The following is a 15,586-nucleotide window of genomic DNA, read 5'->3' on the forward strand; positions in this document are numbered from 1 at the left end:
TCTCGGAGTCATTTTCGTCTTTTTTTCAAATCCTCGTTTTTCATCATTTATGACCATGGGCTATAGCCCATATCGGACGGCATACTATAGCATGCCGTTTTTCATCATTTTTGAGGATTTGAAAAAAAGACGAAAATGACTCCGAGACGATGGGCTATAGCCCATGGTCTCGGAGTGATTTTTGTCTTTTTTCAAATCCTCAAAAATGATGAAAAATGGCATGCTATAGTATGCCGTCTGAGGCCATGGGCTGAACTTGAACCCACGACCTGTGGCTCACATAGAGAGCAGCTTTTCACAGAGTGCCATTATGCTCTCTGAGAGACTCCTCAGCTTTCCATCTCTTTCCAGTTCTCTTCTGGATGTTATTCTCCAAAACATGCTGCAGAGTGAAAGTAGGAGGAACTCAGCTGGATTTGAACTCACAACCTCTGGCTCACATGGACATCATCTTAACAAGGGTGCCACTGAGCTCTCAGTGATTTTTAGGTTGTAAGTTGTTCTTCTTGGTGTCACTTTTCAAATGGGGCCTTGGGATCATGTACAGAGCATTTGAATGGTGCTGTGCATCAAAGGTGTCTTTAGTGCTTTTAAGTGTTATCGTGGATGTTAATCAGATAATACAGAGGAGAAACCATGACAGGACACAGACAGCCTCCCCATTGGTGGATGTGATCCTGGCAGCCAGCCCAGGTGTGTTCTGGTCCTGTTGATTGAGCTGAGAAGGACCTATAAACCTTCAAGGTTTATAGGTCCTGCCCATATCGGACGGCATACTATAGCATGCCGTTTTCCATCATTTTTGAGGATTGGAAAAAAATACGAAAATCACTCCGAGACCATGGGCTATAGCCCATTTTCTCGGAGTCATTTTCGTCTTTTTTTCAAATCCTCGTTTTTCATCATTTATGACCATGGGCTATAGCCCATATCGGACGGCATACTATAGCATGCCGTTTTCCATCATTTTTGAGGATTTGAAAAAAAGACGAAAATCACTCCGAGACCATGGGCTATAGCCCATCGTCTCGGAGTCATTTTCGTCTTTTTTTCAAATCCTCGTTTTTCATCATTTATGACCATGGGCTATAGCCCATATCGGACGGCATACTATAGCATGCCGTTTTTCATCATTTTTGAGGATTTGAAAAAAAGACGAAAATGACTCCGAGACGATGGGCTATAGCCCATCGTCTCGGAGTGATTTTTGTCTTTTTTCAAATCCTCAAAAATGATGAAAAATGGCATGCTATAGTATGCCGTCTGAGGCCATGGGCTGAACTTGAACCCACGACCTGTGGCTCACATAGAGAGCAGCTTTTCACAGAGTGCCATTATGCTCTCTGAGAGTCTCCTCAGCTTTCCATCTCTTTCCAGTTCTCTTCTGGATGTTATTCTCCAAAACATGCTGCAGAGTGAAAGTAGGAGGAACTCAGCTGGATTTGAACTCACAACCTCTGGCTCACATGGATATCATCTTAACAAGGGTGCCACTGAGCTCTCAGTGATTTTTAGGTTGTAAGTTGTTCTTCTTGGTGTCACTTTTCAAATGGGGCCTTGGGATCATGTACAGAGCATTTGAATGGTGCTGTGCATCAAAGGTGTCTTTAGTGCTTTTAAGTGTTATCGTGGATGTTAATCAGATAATACAGAGGAGAAACCATGACAGGACACAGACAGCCTCCCCATTGGTGGATGTGATCCTGGCAGCCAGCCCAGGTGTGTTCTGGTCCTGTTGATTGAGCTGAGAAGGACCTATAAACCTTCAAGGTTTATAGGTCCTGCCCATATCGGACGGCATACTATAGCATGCCGTTTTCCATCATTTTTGAGGATTTGAAAAAAAGACGAAAATCACTCCGAGACCATGGGCTATAGCCCATCGTCTGGGAGTCATTTTCGTCTTTTTTTCAAATCCTCAAAAATTATGGAAAACGGCATGCTATAGTATGCCGTTCGAGACCATGGGCTATAGCCCATCGTCTCGGAGTCATTTTCGTCTTTTTTTCAAATCCTCGTTTTTCATCATTTATGACCATGGGCTATAGCCCATATCGGACGGCATACTATAGCATGCCGTTTTTCATCATTTTTGAGGATTTGAAAAAAAGACGAAAATCACTCCGAGACGATGGGCTATAGCCCATGGTCTCGAACGGCATACTATAGCATGCCGTTTTGCATCATTTTTGAGGATTTGAAAAAAAAAACGAAAATTACTCCGAGACCATGGGCTATAGCCCATCGTCTCGGAGTCATTTTCGTCTTTTTTTCAAATCCTCGTTTTTCATCATTTATGACCATGGGCTATAGCCCATATCGGACGGCATACTATAGCATTTCGTTTTTCATGATTTTGGAGGATTTGAAAAAAAGACGAAATTGACTCCGAGACCATGGGCTATAGCCCATCGTCTCGGAGTAATTTTCGTCTTTTTTTCAAATCCTCGTTTTTCATCATTTATGACCATGGGCTATAGCCCATATCGGACGGCATACTATAGCATGCCGTTTTCCATCATTTTTGAGGATTTGAAAAAAAGACGAAAATCACTCCGAGACCATGGGCTATAGCCCATCGTCTCGGAGTCATTTTCGTCTTTTTTTCAAATCCTCGTTTTTCATCATTTATGACCATGGGCTATAGCCCATATCGGACGGCATACTATAGCATGCCGTTTTTCATCATTTTTGAGGATTTGAAAAAAAGACGAAAATGACTCCGAGACCATGGGCTATAGCCCATGGTCTCGGAGTGATTTTTGTCTTTTTTCAAATCCTCAAAAATGATGAAAAATGGCATGCTATAGTATGCCGTCTGAGGCCATGGGCTGAACTTGAACCCACGACCTGTGGCTCACATAGAGAGCAGCTTTTCACAGAGTGCCATTATGCTCTCTGAGAGTCTCCTCAGCTTTCCATCTCTTTCCAGTTCTCTTCTGGATGTTATTCTCCAAAACATGCTGCAGAGTGAAAGTAGGAGGAACTCAGCTGGATTTGAACTCACAACCTCTGGCTCACATGGACATCATCTTAACAAGGGTGCCACTGAGCTCTCAGTGATTTTTAGGTTGTAAGTTGTTCTTCTTGGTGTCACTTTTCAAATGGGGCCTTGGGATCATGTACAGAGCATTTGAATGGTGCTGTGCATCAAAGGTGTCTTTAGTGCTTTTAAGTGTTATCGTGGATGTTAATCAGATAATACAGAGGAGAAACCATGACAGGACACAGACAGCCTCCCCATTGGTGGATGTGATCCTGGCAGCCAGCCCAGGTGTGTTCTGGTCCTGTTGATTGAGCTGAGAAGGACCTATAAACCTTCAAGGTTTATAGGTCCTGCCCATATCGGACGGCATACTATAGCATGCCGTTTTCCATCATTTTTGAGGATTTGAAAAAAAGACGAAAATCACTCCGAGACCATGGGCTATAGCCCATCGTCTCGGAGTCATTTTCGTCTTTTTTTCAAATCCTCGTTTTTCATCATTTATGACCATGGGCTATAGCCCATATCGGACGGCATACTATAGCATGCCGTTTTTCATCATTTTTGAGGATTTGAAAAAAAGACGAAAATGACTCCGAGACGATGGGCTATAGCCCATGGTCTCGGAGTGATTTTTGTCTTTTTTCAAATCCTCAAAAATGATGAAAAATGGCATGCTATAGTATGCCGTCTGAGGCCATGGGCTGAACTTGAACCCACGACCTGTGGCTCACATAGAGAGCAGCTTTTCACAGAGTGCCATTATGCTCTCTGAGAGTCTCCTCAGCTTTCCATCTCTTTCCAGTTCTCTTCTGGATGTTATTCTCCAAAACATGCTGCAGAGTGAAAGTAGGAGGAACTCAGCTGGATTTGAACTCACAACCTCTGGCTCACATGGACATCATCTTAACAAGGGTGCCACTGAGCTCTCAGTGATTTTTAGGTTGTAAGTTGTTCTTCTTGGTGTCACTTTTCAAATGGGGCCTTCGGATCATGTACAGAGCATTTGAATGGTGCTGTGCATCAAAGGTGTCTTTAGTGCTTTTAAGTGTTATCGTGGATGTTAATCAGATAATACAGAGGAGAAACCATGACAGGACACAGACAGCCTCCCCATTGGTGGATGTGATCCTGGCAGCCAGCCCAGGTGTGTTCTGGTCCTGTTGATTGAGCTGAGAAGGACCTATAAACCTTCAAGGTTTATAGGTCCTGCCCATATCGGACGGCATACTATAGCATGCCGTTTTCCATCATTTTTGAGGATTGGAAAAAAATACGAAAATCACTCCGAGACCATGGGCTATAGCCCATCGTCTCGGAGTCATTTTCGTCTTTTTTTCAAATCCTCGTTTTTCATCATTTATGACCATGGGCTATAGCCCATATCGGACGGCATACTATAGCATGCCGTTTTTCATCATTTTTGAGGATTTGAAAAAAAGACGAAAATCACTCCGAGACGATGGGCTATAGCCCATGGTCTCGAACGGCATACTATAGCATGCCGTTTTGCATCATTTTTGAGGATTTGAAAAAAAGACGAAAATGACTCCGAGACCATGGGCTATAGCCCATCGTCTCGGAGTCATTTTCGTCTTTTTTTCAAATCCTCGTTTTTCATCATTTATGACCATGGGCTATAGCCCATATCGGACGGCATACTATAGCATGCCGTTTTCCATCATTTTTGAGGATTTGAAAAAAAGACGAAAATCACTCCGAGACCATGGGCTATAGCCCATCGTCTCGGAGTCATTTTCGTCTTTTTTTCAAATCCTCGTTTTTCATCATTTATGACGATGGGCTATAGACCATATCGGACGGCATACTATAGCATGTCGTTTTTCATGATTTTGGAGGATTTGAAAAAAAGACGAAAATGACTCCGAGACCATGGGCTATAGCCCATCGTCTCGGAGTCATTTTCGTCTTTTTTTCAAATTCTCGTTTTTCATCATTTATGACTGTTCAGATTATAGCTATCCACGATTTAACTTGCTAAGATGATAGCATCATGGTCCATAGCTACGCCTACTGAAAGGCCACAACTGCACATAGAGTATGTCTTTACTCAAACTGTCTAAATAATATAACTCAGGTGTCTTTTATACTTTTATTGTCGTTTAACAAACATACATTTAACACATGAACTATTTATCTAGGATTGGTTTAAGGGTTAGTTTTAACCCAGTTTAGGTTAGACGTTTAGTTAGTTTTAACTAGTTGGTTAGTTTCGTTTAGTTAGGTAAAAAACCTGCATAAATGAGACAGATATACATAGCATTCGTCAATTACAGGCAGGTTACAACACATGGATAACACATTATTCATTGATTATTAATAGTTTGCATTATGTATCAATAATTACCATTGGTCTAATGTGAGTTGTTGTTCATCATGTCCATGTGGTTACATGAGGTGTGGATTCTCGTAGTTGGTTGAATCTGACTGCTAGAGCCCCAAGCAGGGTTTATAAAATCTCTGTTCAGTGGAGCCCGCCCTGTGGGCGGTTCCGTACCAACTTGGCATCATTGGCTGCTGCTTCCTGTGGTTGGTTTATAGCCAACCTTACTATTGGTTTAAAACCAGGAAGTATTACCTGCCATGTGCTAGCACATGGCCGGAGCACCCTGCTGTGAGGTTTACTGTAGCCATGGTCAGGCCTGGAATTTCATCCTTTTAGGGGCAAGGCCACTTGGCCTTTAGTGTGGTCAACTTTTTAAGGGCACAAGGCCAAGTGCCAGGGCATGAAGGCCATCAATTAAAAAATGATTTTCCGATGAACATTGGTTCAGAACAGTGCTTCTTAAATAAATAATCACAGCTTTAAATAACAAAATATAAGTAGCTACTGTTAAAATATTGTAAACATGTTTTGGGGACCCAGTCCAGAGATGAAAATCATAATGAAATGGCCTGTCAGGCTGTCACCCTAGGCTAATTAATATAAATTTAATTTGGGGGTCCTTGAAATTTAAATGGCTGAGGATCATTGGGTTAAACTGTGAGTTAATTCACATAAAATACAATGACAGCCTACATAACTTTTGAATAAGGGCTTGGTTTAGAAAAGCCTATATTTTGTGCTAAACTAATATATTGAATAACATGGCATTGTAGAGAGGTTAGTGACAGATAAGATAATTTCTCCATTGTGGGGCTGCACCACTGCAGGACTGAGGACTCTGCAGTAAGTCAACACAAAGTGAAAGTGCAGCTTCAAATCAGTTTTTTGTTCTTACCTGGAGACAGTGTGTGCTGTGCACAGGGGAACAATTGTTTAATTATATCCATGGTGTCTTTCTGTCGCTATCCATAATGCGACGCAAAAGTACATTTATGTTTGTTTTGGTGGGCTAGATAGATTCGGTAGATCTCCTCCTTGTATGGACAGCCACGCTGTTTCGCATTAGACAAAAGGAAATCAGCTGGACCATGTCCGACCAACGTTAATACATGTGACGTAGGACCGCCACACTGTCGCAACTGTAGGAAACATTGTTTTGTTTTGAGTGATAGTTGCAGTTTGACCGGATAGCTAGATTAGCTACACTAGTAGGCAGCGTGTGGGCTAAATGCCCTCTGTTTACTCTGTCAGTGCGTGTATGTGTGGCGCGGAGGAGGAGGCGTGCGGGTGTGTGTGTGTGTGTGTGTGTGTGTGTGTATGCGCGCGTCATGACGACCAGCGGCAGCGGAGGTAGTTATTAAGGCAAAGTACCGCAAAATAATCAAACCACTTTGCAAATGGCAACACAACTACAACACATATTTGTTCTGCGCGGGACGTGAGGGGAACATTGGTTACCGTAATGACTGGAAAATTGCGATAAACGGTAAAATGAACTTCTGTGGGCGCCGGTCGGGGCACCACGGCCACTGTGGCCGTATGGGCATATACTTTTTCGAGGGGCACACGGCCAAAGAGAGGGGCAACGACGGCCATGGCCGCCGTGGCCGCCGTGAAATTCCTGCCCTGGCCATGGTATGGTAATTACATGGGCTGGGGGAATGGTCTATTTCCCCACTCTACTCTCACCTGGTTTATGAGAGTTTAGGGTTTAACACATTAATCATTTACATTCCTTTTAGGCACTGGACATCTCCACCTTAGATAATGCAGGCATAATGTTTTATAGTTAAACACAGTCATTGGGACATGTTGTTGCTCTTCACCGGCAGTGGGCAACATTACTACCCCCGTAGGGTGTCGGAATTCACACTCTTATCTTGTTCCTCCAGCAGCTGCCAGGGGTCTGATAGGGGTCCTAGGCAGCTTTGAGCTTAGGTGCATGTCACTGTCACTTCCACAACATATTTATTAAACATTAACACATCCCAATATCCTGGATATTTCCACACCCCCCGCAAGAACCTATTCATAAACCTATTGAAGAGGTTCTTCAAACACTCATTTCGTTTATAAAGGGTTTGGTTTTCGACACATTGATTATCTGCCGAGGGGGGGGGGGTTTGATAAACACAAAGCCATTTTCACCTGGTTGAAAGCCAGGAGGAAAATGGGAAATCACCCCTGAATCAAATGACATTTCAGCTTGCTTGGAATCAGAGGCTGGAATAGACATTGACTTTGGAGTAGTTATACTATGATTAGCTTAACATGCCTTTGAACTGACTGGTTAAGGAATTATAATATTGTTCTTTGTTTTATCTTTTCAGAATTAGTTACTCATTCTAAGGTTCCTGTTTGTTTCCTTACTTGTAATTCTGTTATAATTTGATTCCACTTTGTTCAAACAAATACCTTGACTTGTGATATCTTCGTGGATCACTACTTAATTTGTTACATTTTAGAAGCAGGTTTACCCCTCATAAACTTGCTTGGTCCTGAGCAGATTGGAGATAGATTTCACAAGGGTTCTGGTTTACTTTACTGTCTTTTTCGTAAAAGCCCTTGGATTTTGTGTGTTTAGTAACTAATGTGTAATTTAGCATGGCACTTTTATTACCTTCAGGATTTTTTAGGCAATTATTTCAAACTGGCCTGCAATTTAACAAAGTCATTACATTTCAAAAGTGTTACTACACACTATTTTGTCCCTGTCATTGACATGGGCTGTCAGTTTGTGTGTGGCAACTGTAAGTGTCACGATTCACACCTTCCACCCAGGCTTTTCCCTTGCTGGAAAGGAAGAGTTAACATGGTATAACCAAACATTAATTTACCCCAGGACTTATGAGTTACTTTTTACACTTTTTGGCTTGTACTCGTCAACCGGAGATTTTTCTTGGTACCTGTTAATTTTGTTAAACAAATCACACAACTGTTTAAAAACACAACACAGATTTCTCATTGTCTCTTACTGACATTTTGCAATGGGTCCCACTTCGTTTTGCTGGACAAGTTACTTTGTCAGCCTGGTGGCCTGGCCCCCCTCCATGTGTTAGGGGGGGGGGGGAGTGTGTGTGTGTGTGTGTGTGTGTGTGTGTGTGTGTGTGTGTGTGTGTGTGTGTGCGCGTGTGCGCGTGCGCGCACGCTCCCCAATTGTGCCAACATTCCTCCTGGCGGTCATCCTTTTGGGCCCGCCGGTGTTGGGGGGGTAGGCATGTGTGTGCATCCGTCATTCATTCATGACGTAATTGGCATTGACTGCATTTTTTCATTTTAACTTTCCCTCTGCCATCGGTGCCATCGGCAGGTTTTATTGTGACCTTACCGATGGCTGGGCTTGGGATGGAGAGCGCCTTGTACAGCTTTCCCCAGCTTCCATGCGGTGTGGCTGTGGGTGGGGCTTGCTGTGGCGTGCACCACTGTTTCATGGCGGTCGACATCCTGTTGTCTCCCGCGACGGACGCCATCTCTGCGAGGCCTTGCGCCGTGTTTGGTTGCTGCCTGGCAGTTTCTGTAGCGTGCGCTGTGCTGGCCCCGGCAGCTCGCTGGGTGGTTTCTTCCTTTGGACTCACCCTGGCCTCCGGTGCTGGTTCTGCTGACTTGGCGTCAGGTGCCGGCTCCGCTGGGCCTCGTGGCACCGTGTTGGGACGCGCCTGGTCGATGCGCACTGACGTAGTGGCCGTCGGCGCCTCATTTCCCACGTCGGACACTGGGCCCGTCGCTTGCACGGCTGTTGAGGGCGCCCGGCTGGTGTCCACTGTGTGGCCACCGCAGGCTTCATGCTCCTCCGGTGCTGCTGACCTGGCGTAGTCTTCTGGTAGGACACAGCAGGTTCCCTGCCGTTCTGGTGCCCCGTTGGGAGCCTGGTTGACCTCCGCTGACGTAGTGGCGAGCCCCCCTGGGGCTCGCTGGGTGACGTCATCTGTTGGGGTGAGAGTGCGGTCAGGCGTCTGTCGCCTTCCGTCCGTTTCCTCCCCCGCTCGTCCGGAGGTGATGTCTCTGGTGTAGTCTTCCTTGACCTCGCCGACCTTCTGCTCCGCTGCTGTGACCTGCTTTCGTGTTAGTGACCCTATTTTTATTGGCCCTAGATCGTGGTCAGCCTGAGCGGCTTGCAGGTTAAGCCTGTCTCTTCCTCGGACAAGCTTTTTATAGTCAGAGAGCATTTGAATTGACCTTTTCGGACTTATTAAGGATTCGGTGTCCTGTAATATTAAATTCAAAACATCGAGAGCTTTATCTAATGCATTTGATGCCATTGGTTCCCTTATCTCTGAACTAATCAATTTGTTTATTGTGTCAGACAAGTTTGACCATTGTGGTTCCACTTGTAACCACACTGAATCCAGTAACAATTTCCTCATGTTATAGTATTTAGTCGTGCAGTCATGGAGCTCACTATTTACTTGCAAAGCACTTTGTGATAAATTAGTTTCTCTCAATTCCTCGGAATAGTCGGTATAACTATCCGCTAATTTCCCGTAAGCTATTTTGAGTCTACCAAATGTGTCCGCTTTTGCGGTGATGGGAGATTTTTGTGACAGACTTATTTCACACTCAGCCGCTAAATTATTGAATATTGATTGCGCCTCTTTGCTTCTAACTTTTAACTCGTTGAATAAAGCCATCCTTACTTCACCTATCAAACTTATGAATCTTTGGGATTTTAGTAAGCGCTCTCACGGTTTTATAGTTTTACAGCTTTGACACAGGGGATTTTAGCCAGTTTAGCGTTTACAGTATTTTTCCTTCTGTTACGGTTCTGGTCTAATTTAAGCTGGGAATTATAGTTAAAAGTGGTTTCACATTTCATTGCTAATAATACCTTGCCTCCCTTATTTTACTCAATTAGTTTTAGCCTTAGTGGTCTGTGTCATTCCCTGACTGCATGCATCCTTTGGTGCTGCAATTAGCATTTGGGTTGTCTTTACGACCTTCCCCCACCCCTGCTGATAACAGGAGTTGTTGCCTGTTAACCAAACTCTACCCTTCCCCCGAAGTGTTTAGAGTGAGGAGGCAATAGTTGCCATTATTTGAGCCTTGTTGCTCTGCCTGGTTACTCTGCCCTTCCCCCGCTCATGGCTAGGTTTAGAAGTGTCTCAGAGTAGAAGGCACCAGACAATAGGCTAATGGTTTTAGCAAATTAGCTTTGCTCTGGCGGCCATTTTCCCCTGGTTGAAAGCCAGGAGGAACTGGGAACAATAATGGCCCAGCTCTTAGTTACAATAATCACTCCTGAATCAATTACATTCAGCTTGCTTGGAATCAGAGGCTGGAATAGACATTGACTCTGGAGTAGCTATTAAAACCCAGAACTTGGATCACATTGTCGCCTGTGTTTAGGTTAGCAACCTTTACAGTAACGCTTTTTATCCTAAAGTCTGCTGGCCTCTTCCTAGGGCTCTGTGCTAAACCGGATTTTTAGCGATGTACTGTTTTACGCTGGAGTTACTTTGATTGTACATTTTACAAGGCCTGTGGTTAGTACATCAGGCTATTTACCATCTACGCTTGAGACTTTTGAGTCTAGCCGTGGCATCTATTAACCGTGCTTTGAACCATTTAGTTACAGCTATTTTAGTTACAAGGCTACTGGTTTAATTGTTAGTAAAGTTACCGCGATTAAGTTGATAATTGCACACTAACCTTGCTCATTTGGAGCGTTTGTTTTAGTAAAGTTTACCGCGATTACGATAGTAATCGCACGCTATGGTTTTTTACTCATTTGGAGTTTTGTTTTAGTAAAGTTTACTGCGATTACGATAGTAATCGCACGCTATGGTTTTTTACTCCGTTTGGAGTAAAAACCTTGCTCATTTTGAGCGTTTGTTTTAGTAAGTTAACCGCGATTATAACAATAATCGCACCGTATGGTTTTTTACTCATTTGGAGTTTTTGTTTTAGTAAAGTTTACCGCGATTACGATAGTAATCGCACGCTATGGTTTTTTACTGTTCAGATTATAGCTATCCACGATTTAACTTGCTAAGATGATAGCATCATGGTCCATAGCTACGCCTACTGAAAGGCCACAACTGCACATAGAGTATGTCTTTACTCAAACTGTCTAAATAATATAACTCAGGTGTCTTTTATACTTTTATTGTCGTTTAACAAACATACATTTAACACATGAACTATTTATCTAGGATTGGTTTAAGGGTTAGTTTTAACCCAGTTTAGGTTAGACGTTTAGTTAGTTTTAACTAGTTGGTTAGTTTCGTTTAGTTAGGTAAAAAACCTGCATAAATGAGACAGATATACATAGCATTCGTCAATTACAGGCAGGTTACAACACATGGATAACACATTATTCATTGATTATTAATAGTTTGCATTATGTATCAATAATTACCATTGGTCTAATGTGAGTTGTTGTTCATCATGTCCATGTGGTTACATGAGGTGTGGATTCTCGTAGTTGGTTGAATCTGACTGCTAGAGCCCCAAGCAGGGTTTATAAAATCTCTGTTCAGTGGAGCCCGCCCTGTGGGCGGTTCCGTACCAACTTGGCATCATTGGCTGCTGCTTCCTGTGGTTGGTTTATAGCCAACCTTACTATTGGTTTAAAACCAGGAAGTATTACCTGCCATGTGCTAGCACATGGCCGGAGCACCCTGCTGTGAGGTTTACTGTAGCCATGGTATGGTAATTACATGGGCTGGGGGAATGGTCTATTTCCCCACTCTACTCTCACCTGGTTTATGAGAGTTTAGGGTTTAACACATTAATCATTTACATTCCTTTTAGGCACTGGACATCTCCACCTTAGATAATGCAGGCATAATGTTTTATAGTTAAACACAGTCATTGGGACATGTTGTTGCTCTTCACCGGCAGTGGGCAACATTACTACCCCCGTAGGGTGTCGGAATTCACACTCTTATCTTGTTCCTCCAGCAGCTGCCAGGGGTCTGATAGGGGTCCTAGGCAGCTTTGAGCTTAGGTGCATGTCACTGTCACTTCCACAACATATTTATTAAACATTAACACATCCCAATATCCTGGATATTTCCACAATGACCATGGGCTATAGCCCATATCGGACGGCATACTATAGCATGCCGTTTTTCATCATTTTTGAGGATTTGAAAAAAAGACGAAAATGACTCCGAGACGATGGGCTATAGCCCATGGTCTCGGAGTGATTTTTGTCTTTTTTCAAATCCTCAAAAATGATGAAAAATGGCATGCTATAGTATGCCGTCTGAGGCCATGGGCTGAACTTGAACCCACGACCTGTGGCTCACATAGAGAGCAGCTTTTCACAGAGTGCCATTATGCTCTCTGAGAGACTCCTCAGCTTTCCATCTCTTTCCAGTTCTCTTCTGGATGTTATTCTCCAAAACATGCTGCAGAGTGAAAGTAGGAGGAACTCAGCTGGATTTGAACTCACAACCTCTGGCTCACATGGACATCATCTTAACAAGGGTGCCACTGAGCTCTCAGTGATTTTTAGGTTGTAAGTTGTTCTTCTTGGTGTCACTTTTCAAATGGGGCCTTGGGATCATGTACAGAGCATTTGAATGGTGCTGTGCATCAAAGGTGTCTTTAGTGCTTTTAAGTGTTATCGTGGATGTTAATCAGATAATACAGAGGAGAAACCATGACAGGACACAGACAGCCTCCCCATTGGTGGATGTGATCCTGGCAGCCAGCCCAGGTGTGTTCTGGTCCTGTTGATTGAGCTGAGAAGGACCTATAAACCTTCAAGGTTTATAGGTCCTGCCCATATCGGACGGCATACTATAGCATGCCGTTTTCCATCATTTTTGAGGATCGGAAAAAAATACGAAAATCACTCCGAGACCATGGGCTATAGCCCATCGTCTCGGAGTCCTTTTCGTCTTTTTTTCAAATCCTCGTTTTTCATCATTTATGACCATGGGCTATAGCCCATATCGGACGGCATACTATAGCATGCCGTTTTCCATCATTTTTGAGGATTTGAAAAAAAGACGAAAATCACTCCGAGACCATGGGCTATAGCCCATCGTCTCGGAGTCATTTTCGTCTTTTTTTCAAATCCTCGTTTTTCATCATTTATGACCATGGGCTATAGCCCATATCGGACGGCATACTATAGCATGCCGTTTTTCATCATTTTTGAGGATTTGAAAAAAAGACGAAAATGACTCCGAGACGATGGGCTATAGCCCATGGTCTCGGAGTGATTTTTGTCTTTTTGTGATTTGAAAAAAAGACAAAAATCACTCCGAGACCATGGGCTATAGCCCATCGTCTCGGAGTCATTTTCGTCTTTTTTTCAAATCCTCAAAAATGATGAAAAACGGCATGCTATAGTATGCCGTCCGATATGGGCTATAGCCCATGGTCATAAATGATGAAAAACGAGGATTTGAAAAAAAGACGAAAATGACTCCGAGACAATGGGCTATATATAGCCCATGGTCTCGGAGTGATTTTCGTCTTTTTTTCAAATCCTCAAAAATGATGGAAAACGGCATGCTATAGTATGCCGTCCGATATGGGCTATAGCCCATGGTCATAAATGATGAAAAACGAGGATTTGAAAAAAAGACGAAAATGACTCCGAGACGATGGGCTATAGCCCATGTCTTTTTTCAAATCCTCAAAAATGATGAAAAATGGCATGCTATAGTATGCCGTCTGAGGCCATGGGCTGAACTTGAACCCACGACCTGTGGCTCACATAGAGAGCAGCTTTTCACAGAGTGCCATTATGCTCTCTGAGAGTCTCCTCAGCTTTCCATCTCTTTCCAGTTCTCTTCTGGATGTTATTCTCCAAAACATGCTGCAGAGTGTAAGTAGGAGGAACTCAGCTGGATTTGAACTCACAACCTCTGGCTCACATGGACATCATCTTAACAAGGGTGCCACTGAGCTCTCAGTGATTTGTAGGTTGTAAGTTGTTCTTCTTGGTGTCACTTTTCAAATGGGGCCTTGGGATCATGTACAGAGCATTTGAATGGTGCTGTGCATCAAAGGTGTCTTTAGTGCTTTTAAGTGTTATCGTGGATGTTAATCAGATAATACAGAGGAGAAACCATGACAGGACACAGACAGCCTCCCCATTGGTGGATGTGATCCTGGCAGCCAGCCCAGGTGTGTTCTGGTCCTGTTGATTGAGCTGAGAAGGACCTATAAACCTTCAAGGTTTATAGGTCCTGCCCATATCGGACGGCATACTAGGCTATAGCATGCCGTTTTCCATCATTTTTGAGGATTTGAAAAAAAGACGAAAATCACTCCGAGACCATGGGCTATAGCCCATTGTCTCGGAGTCATTTTCGTCTTTTTTTCAAATCCTCGTTTTTCATCATTTATGACGATGGGCTATAGACCATATCGGACGGCATACTATAGCATGTCGTTTTTCATGATTTTGGAGGATTTGAAAAAAAGACGAAAATGACTCCGAGACCATGGGCTATAGCCCATCGTCTCGGAGTCATTTTCGTCTTTTTTTCAAATCCTCGTTTTTCATAATTTATGACCATGGGCTATAGCCCATATCGGACGGCATACTATAGCATGCCGTTTTCCATCATTTTTGAGGATTTGAAAAAAAGACGAAAATCACTCCGAGACCATGGGCTATAGCCCATCGTCTGGGAGTCATTTTCGTCTTTTTTTCAAATCCTCAAAAATGATGGAAAACGGCATGCTATAGTATGCCGTTCGAGACCATGGGCTATAGCCCATCGTCTCGGAGTCATTTTCGTTTTTTTTCAAATCCTCGTTTTTCATCATTTATGACCATGGGCTATAGCCCATATCGGACGGCATACTATAGCATGCCGTTTTTCATCATTTTTGAGGATTTGAAAAAAAGACGAAAATCACTCCGAGACGATGGGCTATAGCCCATGGTCTCGAACGGCATACTATAGCATGCCGTTTTGCATCATTTTTGAGGATTTGAAAAAAAGACGAAAATTACTCCGAGACCATGGGCTATAGCCCATCGTCTCGGAGTCATTTTCGTCTTTTTTTCAAATCCTCGTTTTTCATCATTTATGACCATGGGCTATAGCCCATATCGGACGGCATACTATAGCATTTCGTTTTTCATGATTTTGGAGGATTTGAAAAAAAGACGAAATTGACTCCGAGACCATGGGCTATAGCCCATCGTCTCGGAGTAATTTTCGTCTTTTTTTCAAATCCTCGTTTTTCATCATTTATGACCATGGGCTATAGCCCATATCGGACGGCATACTATAGCATGCCGTTTTCCATCATTTTTGAGGATTTGAAAAAAAGACGAA

Source organism: Electrona antarctica (genome assembly GCF_951216825.1).
Source record: "Electrona antarctica genome assembly, chromosome: 15".
In the NCBI taxonomy this organism is placed as follows: domain Eukaryota; kingdom Metazoa; phylum Chordata; class Actinopteri; order Myctophiformes; family Myctophidae; genus Electrona; species Electrona antarctica.